At 41.2% G+C, this 12,166-nt stretch overlaps 1 protein-coding gene across 1 annotated transcript in view; it reads left to right on the top strand.

Annotated features, from left to right (window-relative positions):
• The first annotated feature begins 1,299 nt into the window (after window positions 1–1,299).
• lrfn5b (leucine rich repeat and fibronectin type III domain containing 5b) overlaps window positions 1,300–12,166 on the top strand; it is a 50,391-nt gene continuing 39,524 nt past the window's right edge. Inside the window, exon 1 of the mRNA XM_061901061.1 lies at window positions 1,300–1,844. The gene's annotated coding sequence lies outside the window, so the exon portion shown is untranslated. The remainder of the gene's footprint in view (window positions 1,845–12,166) is intronic.

Here is a 12,166-nt window from a genome sequence, read left to right as displayed (position 1 = left end):
GTAAGCGGCATGGCCGGAAACCAACATTGAATGACCGTGACCTTCCATCCCTCAGACGGCACTGTATCAAAAACCGACATCAATCTCTAAAGGATATAGCCACATGGGCTCAAGAACACTTCAGAAAACTACTGTCACTAAATACAGTTTGTCGCTACACCTTTAAGTGCAAGTTAAAGCTCTACTAGGCAAAGCGAAAGCCATTTATCAACAACATCCAGAAACGCCGCCGGCTTCTCTGGGCCCAAGATCATCTAAGATGGACTGATGCAAAGTGGAAAAGTGTTCTGTGGTCTGACGAGTCCATATTTCCAATTTTTTTTGGGAAATATCCGACATCGTGTCATCCGGACTAAAGAGGAAGCGAACCATCCAGACTGTTATCGACGCAAAGTTCAAAAAACAGCATCTGTGATGGTATGGGGGTGCATTAGTGCCCAAGGCATGGGTAACCTACACATCTGTGAAGGCAACATTATCTTGTCTTTGTAGTGCATTCAATTGAAAATGGGTTGGAAATGATTTGCAAATCATTGTATTCCGTTTATATTTACATCTAACACAATTTCCCCAACTCGGGGTTTGTAATAAAAACAGTTGCAAATTGTGTACCAAGGCTATTATTCATATATACTCATTGTTGCAATAATTGCGATGTGGCCACAAATCGCCCTGCGATGAAGTGGCGATTTGTCCAGGGCCCCCCCCGCCTTCCGCCCAAATGCAGCGGACATAGGCTCCAGCAACCCCCGCATCGCAAGGGATAAGCGGTAGGAAATGGCTGAATGGATGGATGGAGTTTGAGGTGGTGTTTGGCATGTCAAAGGAAGAGTTTTAGTGGATCTTAAGCTTTGCCAACTTCTACACAATAGCATCAGACCGTTTATTGAGGGTGGTGAGGCTGGAAGGGGAGCAGTGGGGTAGTGGTGCAGGTTTTGAGTGTGGACAGACCCACAGGGAGTGAGGGCTTTAAGTTTCAGCCAACTCAACATTCCACTCTACATGTAAGCGAAGGTTGCTTGCATTGGTCTTGTTGTCGAACCTGCATCACGATTATAAATCTTGGTCTCCCCACAGTCAGGACTTCCTTGGGAAGACGACGGTTTTGCATGTATGCTGCAGTTTTGTGTCTTGCATGCAGCAAGCAGGATGAAGGATAACTCTCTCTCTCTCTCAATGAATAAATGATGACACTTGGCTGTGAGTGAGGCCGGGAGGGCTGTGCATCTGTCTGCTCTCTCTCTCTCTCGCTCTCTCTCTCTCTCTCTCGCGCGCGCTCTCTCTCTCTCTCTCTCTGTGTATGTGTGTGCAGCTGCCAGTGCTGCTCGCCATTACCATTCCGGGCACAGCGCACCTCTGCTCCACACGAAGAAATGGAGCCGGTGCTCTGTGGTTGACAGGCTTCGGAGGGCATGAGGTGGGGAGGAGGAGGATGCATGACGGCTGCAACCTTTCAGGCAATCTGGATTAACTCGCTGCAAGAGAGAGAGAGAGAGAGAGAGAGAGAGAGAAAGAGAGGGGAATTAGGAACATCTGGCCCCAGCCTCTCTCTCCATTCATCCATCCACAAAGGCGTTTTCTAGCGCGCTCCTTCTTTTTGGCGGGGTGGTGCACCCTGGAGGAGGCGATCCCGCTCAGCCTCCAAAGAAGCCTCTGCGGGGGCCCTGCAGCGTGAGCGCGTCCACGCTGTGAGATGCTCCATCCTCCTCTTGAAGGGCATCGACGAGCTACCAAGGCCGGACACATGTCAGCGCGTCCGGGACTAAATTCATCTCTCCGCCCCCGGATGCTCATCTTCTCGGCTGGGAAGGCGCTCCTCTTCTGACTGATGCGCCCCTTGCAAGGTAAAAGTGAAACGACTGGCGTGACGTGACCGGCTGCTGTCAATCAAGAAGCAACTCTGGCGATGAGAGGGGTTCTAGAAGTGTGCATAGTTGCAAGCAGAGCTCCTGCAAGGTCATTATTGCAGGTTTTGTTGTTGTTGTCCTGACAGGTGATAGCATGCTGGCTTACAACATGGACATCCCCCCCCCCCCCCCCCCCTCCCCTCACCCCTTAGATAAGATGCCTGGTGCAATGATGCTTTTTTTACTGCCTCCGTCCTGAGGATGCACTGATAGGTGCTGCTTCGTCTTCTGCTGCTGTGGAGTGATTGAATCCAAGCTGATATGCAAATGAAGCCTTGGCCGTGTGAAGGTGTGATGGAGTCTAACTCAGGCTGATGAAACAATGGTTCGTTTCCTTCTCAAGATTTTCCAGCTCGAGTGGCCTTGCCTGGTGTCAAGTGTTAGTTATCACACGGATTATTATTCATGAGCGCCCGCAGGCATCATCGGAGCTGCTATGTGCTCGCTGCTCCATGCATTCAGGCCCACGCCTCGTTTTATTATCTGACTTTTTCCTTGCAGACAGGTGATCTTCTCTCTGCGCTCGACTTTCAACGACCCACCTTTTGGCTTACTTGGAAGGAAAGGGTGTTGTTGCAGAAGATGTCCTACTTTCTTTATCACCATTTAACACTCACATTCTGCAAAACAACCTTCAAATGTCTGTGACAAGGCACCAAAGGTGGATGGTTGGTTCACCTAACAGTCACAAGTAGTTGCACAATGACTATTAGTTGTTATGATTTGCCTTCATTCACCGCCACAGCAAAAACATTTAACATGTAGTTTAAGTGTAAACTTTCAGTTTTATTTGAAAAAGTTTTGTGGAAGTGTGGCATTAATGGTTGAGGAATTAAAAACATTCTATGGCTCCGTTTTCAGGGGCTCAAAACTGCAGTTGGAGCCATTTGGAGGAGTATTTGGACAATAACAGTGTCGTTATGAGTGTGTACTTACAGTATGCACCCTCACAATGGCTTTGATATGATACAATTAATATACAATAAAAGTGTAAACTTTCAGCTTTAGTGAAACAGGTTTTGTAGAAATATGGCATTAATCGTTCAGGATTTATGCCGTCATTTTTTAGAGGCTAAACAGCAGCATATATTGACAGCGTTGATAGTGCCCTAATACACCAGTAGAATTTAAGGTTTGATTTGAGTTGTTGCACAATAATGTGGCATTGAACATTTTGGAATCGCAGCCATTTATTCTTCCATTTTCAAGGGCTGAAAAGCAGTGTTTGAACTTAAGTTACTCGGACAGTTTTTAAGGTTTCCTTTAAGCACCGGAACAAATAATTCTGAATATTAAAAAAAAATCCAGATGTCATAAAATGTAAAAAAATAAAAAATGTTAAAAAATGGTAATAACTGGCAGCTCAGTTGCCGGAAATAAAAGTGGTACAATTTTTCAATTTAAAGTAATGCACTGCATGAAAACATCCATCCATCCATTTTCTACCGCTTTTTCCCTTTGGGGTGGCGGGGGGCACTGGTGCCTATCCCAGCTACAATCGGGCGGAAGGCGGTTTACACCCTGGAGAGATCGCCACCTCATCGCAGGCATGAAAACAATGAACATATATTTTGCATTAACAAGAACTGGCAGTTCAGTCATAAAAGTAATAATTAAGGCTGACCGATTTTTGATATACAGTAATGTGGTGTAAAATTCTGCCACTTTTTTTTTTACAGTGTAAAGGTATAGACTTTAAGGTCTGATTTACGATGTTGCACAAAATTACATTTGCATTCCACAGGTTTTCTAGGGCGGAGAAGCAGATTTTGTTAGAAAACTGCTACACTTCTACACTATAAAAAAATGTCAGTAGATTTTCTTTAAAACTCTGCCAGCTCAGTCGCCACAATTTAACTTTAAAAATGAAAATGGTACCGTTATTTCCATTTACAGTAATTTCACTGTGAAAACGACCATATATTTTAGGGTGAAAAAAAGACAGCTCAGTTGCCAGAATTTTACTGTAAAAGTAACAGTGGTAGCGTTTTCCATTCATAGAAACTCTGTGTAAAAAAAAAAACACAGTCAATTTTATGGTACAATTCTGGTGATTGAGTGTTTTTATTTTTACAGTAAAATCTAGAGGTTTTTTTCCTTGTTTTGTAATCACAACCATTTTTATTACACCATATTCAAACTATCTCTAAGAGTAGATCTAATCCAGGGGCGTCACTAGGTTTGAAGAAGGGGGGCTGGGGGGGGTTAGCCCTTGGTGGTCCATCCCTGTAATGCGAGTGCGCAAAGTGCGCAAGCAAAAAATGTGTGCACTTGCAAGACATTTTCGCTCAAAACTTTTTGGCACTGTATTAGAATTACCCAACAAACATTGAATACATAAATGGTAAGTGGAAGTGTAAAAAACATTAGTCAGCTTTACTGATGATTTACATAAGATAGCCCAAACACATAAGGACAGGGTTGTTGCATTGAAAAGCTAGCAGACAACTTGCAAAACTGGAAACGTTGCACAGATGTAGTGCAGAGCACTACAGAGTTGACCTGAAAACAGACAAGGTTCTGGTGGAAAGGAACTTTCTGGAAAATGGGGACTGGATTTCCACCCAAAGTATGTTGTCCGTGCACAACCTCTTTTGATTCAGAATTTTTTGCATTTGCAAGATTGTTTTTTCTTACAACTTGTTGTTACTGTATTCCAATTACACATCAAACACTGATGAAACTGAAATGGTTGAAAATACATAATGTTAGTTTCCTGTTATTACTGTAATGGTCATTTAAGGCACTTAGACCACGGGTGTCAAATTCAAGGCCCACAGGTCACACATATAGACTATCACAATAACCTGCCATTTATGGTGCAAACAAATTAAAGTGAAGATAAACACCCACATAACTCCACCTTTTTGGCTATGAGTCTGTCAGTGCATCCAGTCTTCAGAGCCCCCAAGACACTACTCTAAAATAACACTAAGGCTATTGAACTACATCAATTAAGTTTAAGTAGCACACCTATACTGCAAAGCTGTAGTAGTGTGCTTTGCTTATCATACGGTATGGAAATTATTTTTCTGTCAGCAATATTATAGACATTATTAATATGAGTTTTATATTACTAATAAAACAGATCGTGTTATGATGCAACTTCAGTGTGAACTCTCCTGTGCCCCGGTCACATAGTTGTGAATTATACACTGAAATAGACAAAATAAGTTAGTTGACAAATTATCAGAAACAGGCGAAAACAATGTTTTTGGAACTCACATCAATTAATTTTCCACCACTGATCACCAACAAGTTCTTCAGAGCAGACATCGAGGCAAATGTCCCCAAAACTGCAGGAAACATCTTCTTTCATAATCTTCTCTGCAGTTCAGAAATTGTTGACCTTGATTGCACAGAATCCTCGAAATTGCCACAAATGTGCCAGTACTGAGACGACTAGAACTGAACCATATTGACTTCCGGGTTTACTTCCATGAACACTGCAGGATGTGCTACGTCAAGACGCCATATCTGTATTCAGGTCAGTTTGTATTCACATTGGAGTCCGGACCCTTTTTTTGTAATGTGAACGACAACAAAAATTGATATGATTTGACCCCAAAAAATCTGAATTGGACATCCTACACTGCAGTGTTGTGAAGGCACTGAACATAGTAGCTTTAATGCTGCGGCTGTCTTGCTCGACCTTGATTAGGTAACAGTAATAACGTAGACTTTCAGTATAGTAATGCAGGCTTTACTGATGGAATGGATTGGATTGAAATAATAAGCGCTGACAAAGGGTTTTCTAATTGTTTATAATCAAAGTGAATAATGACAGGTTACACTATTATTTATTTAAACTCATATTTCTGCATATTTATATAAAATTTGTCTGGCAGTTTTTGTCAAAAAAAAAAAAAATCACACCAAACTAATTAAGGGGGAATTAAAAATATTTTAGGGGGGCTAAATTGGCGTAACGACAGCAAAATCTCCAAAAATATCTGTTTCTCAGCGGTGGTCCATATGGGCCACTGCAGAATCAGTTGAAATACACTTTTCCACCATTTGTGGCAGTAAGGACGATCTCACTCATACAGAAGAAGTCTGGAGCCGAAGTCATAGAGTAGTTTCCTAGGCCTGCGATGAGGTGGCGACTTGTCCACAAAGATAAAACAAACAACACTTACTATGGCTTGACAAGAGCAGCATGGACTTTGGCATGAAAAGTAGCATGGACAGAGCATGAAAAGAACACACTGACGCCAGGGCGACTGACTGGCAAAGACGATCTTAAATACTGATTAGTGCTTGGGAGGCAGGTGAGCGGGCGAGCACTAATCAGAGACAGGTGAACACAATGAGTAACCATGGCGACAAAACAAGGGAGTGAAAAAAAAACCAAGAACTTAAAGAGTCCAAAGGTCAACAGAACATAGCCAAACAAGACATGAACAAAAGACATGACATGCACGAGACAATGAGACATTCTGGCACAGAACAAACAGAGGCGTGAACTTATAAGAGACATGGCAATAATGGGAAACAGGTGAAAACAATCAGGGATCAGGGATGACATCAGACTGATGACAAGAGGAAAGGCAAGTGGCCTGAAATGAGAGGAGAGTTACCCTTTTCAAACTAAAACATGAAATTCACAAGACAAAAAAACCCAGACCAGACATCCCTCACCGTGGTGTGACAGATTTTGCTTCACACGCTTTTGGATTCGAAATAAAACAAGTATTATGGTGTAGAAGAGTACAAAACAGATCAGACCCACAAAAGTATTTCCCTGCAGGTTCCGCTTCAATCCGTCGCATTTTAGAACTGATGCCTACTCCATACAGGCCTGGATGGGTACTTTGGCGACCCTTTTTTTTTTTATAATAAACTTGGAGCTCTATGGTTGTGAGAGGTGTAGACTTTAAAGAGGGATTTTTATATATTGCACGAAAATATGCCATTCTCTGTTTTTCCTTTTATAACAGTGTCTGTATTATGTAAATTATTGCTATTGCCAAGGGTTTATAAGTTAATATAGTGGCAATGAGCCTAAACCTAAACCAGAATCTAAATATATTGAAGGTCAAGCAGTAGGAAATGGCAGGATGGGTGTGGAGACCTTAAAGACTGAAATCTCGCATCATGTAACTTGCGTAAGCTACGCCCCTGCGTACCCTCGCGTGGACTTCCCAAAATTTTTTAGCTGCGCATCAGCGGGCGACGCAGACCGCGTTTATTTTCATTTTCATAGCTCTCTTCTGTCCCATGTCGCGAACGGTTAAATAGCGTTGCAAATTTGCCCTTCCTCTGCTGTGACTTGTTCAGGGGTAGCACAGTCCATCTTTAGTCCATATTTTACTCTGGTTTATAAGTAAAACATTAAAAGTAAACCAATGAGGCCTATGTGGCTCGCTCGTGCCAGTACCTTGAGGGTTACAGGTTCGATTCCAGCTTCCAACACTCTAGTCACTGCCGTTTACCCTCCTTTCTCCCAGTGCCACCCACACTGGGTTAAATGTGTGACCATGTAAAGAGCTTTGAGTCATTGCTCCTTCAGGAGACACTGTCCCTTAGTGTTTCGGAAGAAAATTGCAAGTCATGCGCCAGCCCCCGTGGAAGAGCTATAAACAAATCTAGACCCTGTCAGAGGGCACACAAGCTACGTGACGCGAAAGTTTATTTCAGCCTTAAGGGAGCTGAGTACGAGAGATCCCCTGGTAAAACGGTGTTTTGGCGAGACATGATCCCCATTGAAATTCATGCACCCTATCATCCGCGCGTCCAAATGAATTATAGGAATGTGGAAATGTATTTGTGCATTGGACTCCTTCACGTGAATATAACACTAAATAACGCTATATTTTTGTATTTTGTCATTTAATATACTGTACATATTTCGTACAACAGACTAATAAGCAATCTAATGTACAATTTATTAGGTTACAGAGTCATGTGAAGATTCTGAAAGTCAAGTGCCGGAGGCATGCTGGGAGCGTTTGCGCCTTCCCTGCAAAAAATCCATAACCTTTTCATACATTTTATCATTTTTAGTGTTAACCATGGAGACCAGCCTTGTTTGGAACTTTAACTTAATGTATATAAACTGACAAAATACAAAAATGTAGCGTTATTTAAAGTAGCGATTGTCTTCACGTGTGCAGTTTCCATATTCTTTGGATTCAGATGGAGAGGGCGCATGAATTCCAATGGGCAGTACATCTAGCCAGAAAAATGTCGCTTAGCGTGTGCCATTATTTTGTTTAAGCTCAATAAAACCTATCAGAAATGTATTGAATTGTAAACGTTCAAATATGTTTCAAATGGGATTTGTCGCTTTTGCTGCAGGGGGAAAAAAAGCATTGTTGACTTTCTATGTAGTCCGTAGCCATGATGGATTCAATTTAGCTTGTCCTTGTTTCTGCGCAAACACGACAAATAAAATCTGTTATGGAGGTTTTGTCGGCTTGTACCGTGGGAAGGAATTGAACTTTTCCCCCCCCTCGTTCCCTTTCGCTACATGAAATCTTCAGCGTCCACACACAGCTGTAGGGATTAAACGGAAAATGAGAATGGCTGTATTGATATTCTGGAGTAGTTTTCAAGGTTCGCCGCCCCCACCCGACACACACACCTACCACTCTCTTTCTGAGAGAAAATCTCAGGTCATAAGCCTTCCCTCGCATCAGGGGTGTGTGATCGCAGAGCAGCGAAATGCAGATGAGCGATTTGAGATTTGTCTCCTGCTCCTTTTGTTTGTCGTTTGCTTGAACGGGACGTCGGAATAATGCAAGCAGGGTTGTGTCTATTTCTGTCTTGCAAGCGTATCAAGGTTCTGTCTTCTTGCTATGAGGCCGTGTGAGGGGAAACACTTGCAAAAATGGCAGGGGAGAGTTGTAAATGCTGATGAACAGCACTTCTCTTCATGCACTGGGGTCTGCTTAGTATGCTATCCCCTTGGACACACACACACACACACACAGACACACACACACACACACACACACACACACACACACACACACACACACACACACACACAAACACAAACACACATTCTTGTATTTCTTACCTTCTTGGGACCTCTGAAAAATGCCTACCTCTTTAGGACCACCCTTTCTAGGTTTATAAAGATTTGTATTTACAACATTAATAATATATACATCCATCCTTCCATTTTCTACTGCTTGTCCCATTTGGGACTATGCAAATATAAAAAAGCTTGTTGTGAAACATCAGTTCGAATTTCACAAGAAAAAGGTTACAATTTCACAAGAAAAACTTAAAATGTTGGCAGTATCATACTTACTCAATGCCAGTCAAAAATTTACAAGAAAAACTGAACATTTGTGCAATATGATAATAAAAGTTGGAATTTATTTCTAATAACAGTCGCAATTTTACAAGAAAAGCTTAAAATTTTGGCAACTTTATGAAAAGAGTCATATTTTTACTCGACAAAAGCCACAATTTCATAAGAAAACTTAAAAATGAAGTAAAATCTGAATTTTACTTGGCAAAATTATGACAAATGTCATAAATTTACTCAAAAATGTCACTATTTTACAAGAACAACAAAAAAGTCAGATTTTTATGACAAATGTCACCATTTGGGGAATCCAGCTGAGATAGGCTCCAGCACCCCCCTGTGACCCCAAAAAGGGACGAGCGGTAGAAAATGAATGGATGGATGGAAAAAGTAATAATTTTACATAAAATAAGTAATAATTTTACGAGAAAATATTGTAATATTACAGAAACAGAAAGAATATGAGAAATTGTTCCCAATTTTATAAGAAAAAAGTCAACACATTATGAGAAAATTACTGCTTTTAGTTCATTTTTAATTTTTTTAAATTTTTTTGTTTGTAATTGGTTTTTGATCTTCATTTGTTTTTATTTCAAGTTATTATGTCGCTATATAGGTTGATTGGCAACACTAAATTGGCCCTAGTGTGTGAATGTGAGTGTGAATGTTGTCTGTCTATCTGTGTTGGCCCTGCGATGAGGTGGCGACTTGTCCAGGGTGTACCCCGCCTTCCGCCCGATTGTAGCTGAGATAGGCGCCAGCGCCCCCCGCGACCCCGAAAGGGAATAAGCGGTAGAAAATGGATGGATGGATGTCGCTATATACATATTTATTAATTTTTTTTAAATACATTTTGGCCAAAGGGGGCGCATTTCCATTTCTTACACACACTTGTTATAACATATGTTGGCCAGAGGAGGAGCACATCAAATTTTCACACACACTTGTTGTTTCATATGTTGACCAGAAGGGGAGCACTTTTAAAACAGACACAGTCAATTTGAAAAATCCCTCCTTTTTGGGACCACCCTAATTTTGATAGACTTCACCACCAGGGATGCAAATGAGACATTCTCTATTAGATGCAATCATTTTCTGTATTGGGACCATGATTTATGTGCTGACTTGTTCACCGGTCTTCATATGGAAGGTACTTTTCCTTGGTTCTGTGTCTCAAGAAGGGTAGAAATAAAAGAACACACACACACACACAAGCACACACGCACGCACGCACGCACGCACGCACGCACACACACACACACACACACACACACACACACACACACACACACACACACACACACACACGCACACACGCACACACACACATACACACACACTGTACTAGCGTGCTAATTGCTTGCTGGCAGTTGGTGCACTAATTGCTAACAGGCTACTATAGAGCGCTAGTCGCTGGCTGGCTACTAAATGCTAGCATGAATACAAGACATAACGTCTTCTCTCTTAGGACAGAGTGGAAAATACAGTATCGTGTCTACAACAGGAAGTAAATCCACACAATGTCACATAAATTGAAAGTAAATTATATCATTTTGCCTTTGTCATTCAGAAACTATAGTCACAGTGACAGCCACAACACAACATTGAACCACCGGGCAACATTTTCATATGGTGAAAATGTCTACAATGTGATGATTGATACAATATCCTCCAAGTTGTATCATTATTACACAAATGCTCAATGACTTATAGACCAGGGGGGTCAAATGTATGGCCCGCGGGCTGGATCAGGCCCACGAACAGGTTTTAATCGGCCCGCGGGATCAGATTGTAAGTATAAAAATGAGCCGAAATTTTTAAATGAAAGAAACTGCTGTTTTAAATGTGTCCACTAGATGTCGAGATAGCATTTATTTGTATTTTTGTAGATGATGCTACATATGTAAAAAAAAATAAACCGCTAGTTAGTGCACCAGTCGAGGAAAAGGAGCAAACTACATAAATGACATCTTGTAATTTGATTTTGATATTATTTTCTTATCTTGATAGATTGAAAATGAACACCAATGAGTTGATTGATGAACATTATCATATAATTTATTTTAGAAAGAATAAATAACGACAAGTAAAGATAGAATACCATTAACCGCAACATGTGAGTGTAAAAAGAATCCCAACAACATTATGATTTGTACATTTTCAGAATGTGCTTGTTTTATTTTTAAACAAAGAAAACAATCTGAAGTTGTCTTTTTTTTAAAGTTATCGTTCCGTGATTTTACCAGTCCGACCCACTTGGGAGTAGATTTTTTTCCATGTGGTTCCCGATCTAAAATGAGTTTGACACCCCTGTTATGGACAATGTCAAAGTTGCTCAGTGTAAATATGTAAATGGTACCCATTATCTCCCTGCCAGGCACTCAGCATCAAAGGTTGGCATTAGGGGTTAAATCACCAAAAATAATTCCTGTGCGCAACCACCAGTGTTGCTCACTGCTCCCCTCACCTCCCAGGGGCTGATCAAGGGAAATGGGTCAAATGCAGAGAATAATTGGGCCACATCTAGTGTGTGTGTGTGAGACATTCATGGGTACTTTAAATATTTAACTTTAACTTTGTTTGAAGGCTGCCATGTTTTCTAACCAATCCTGATCAAATTATAAAAACATTTTTTTTGTCGGCCCCTTAAAAAGGTGTGTACCAAATTATCACCTTAAAGTCCATTGCTTTTTTTTTTTTTTTTTGCTCCAGAACATTGAACTGTGTAAGAAATTACAAGTCATTTTCACATATCTGGGATTTAATAATGGTGCCATCATGTGGTGTGCTAGTCAGAAAAATTATATAACGGCCAACAGGTGTGCTTGTTTTGACAAATTTTCACCATTTTGTGGGCAACGGTTGAAAAGTAGAAGAGTTCCACCTGGTAATTTTGTTCATTAAACAAACAACAATCAAAGCGATACCCGTCACCTTCACGCTTTTTGTACCCAGCGGAGTATCAGTAAGAGCAAGATGAAAACTAGCACGAGTGCGA

This window comes from Nerophis ophidion, linkage group LG05, assembly GCF_033978795.1.
Source record: "Nerophis ophidion isolate RoL-2023_Sa linkage group LG05, RoL_Noph_v1.0, whole genome shotgun sequence".
Classification (NCBI taxonomy): domain Eukaryota; kingdom Metazoa; phylum Chordata; class Actinopteri; order Syngnathiformes; family Syngnathidae; genus Nerophis; species Nerophis ophidion.
Note: the sequence above shows the minus strand (reverse complement) of the source record. Positions and strands in the feature narration are given on the sequence as shown.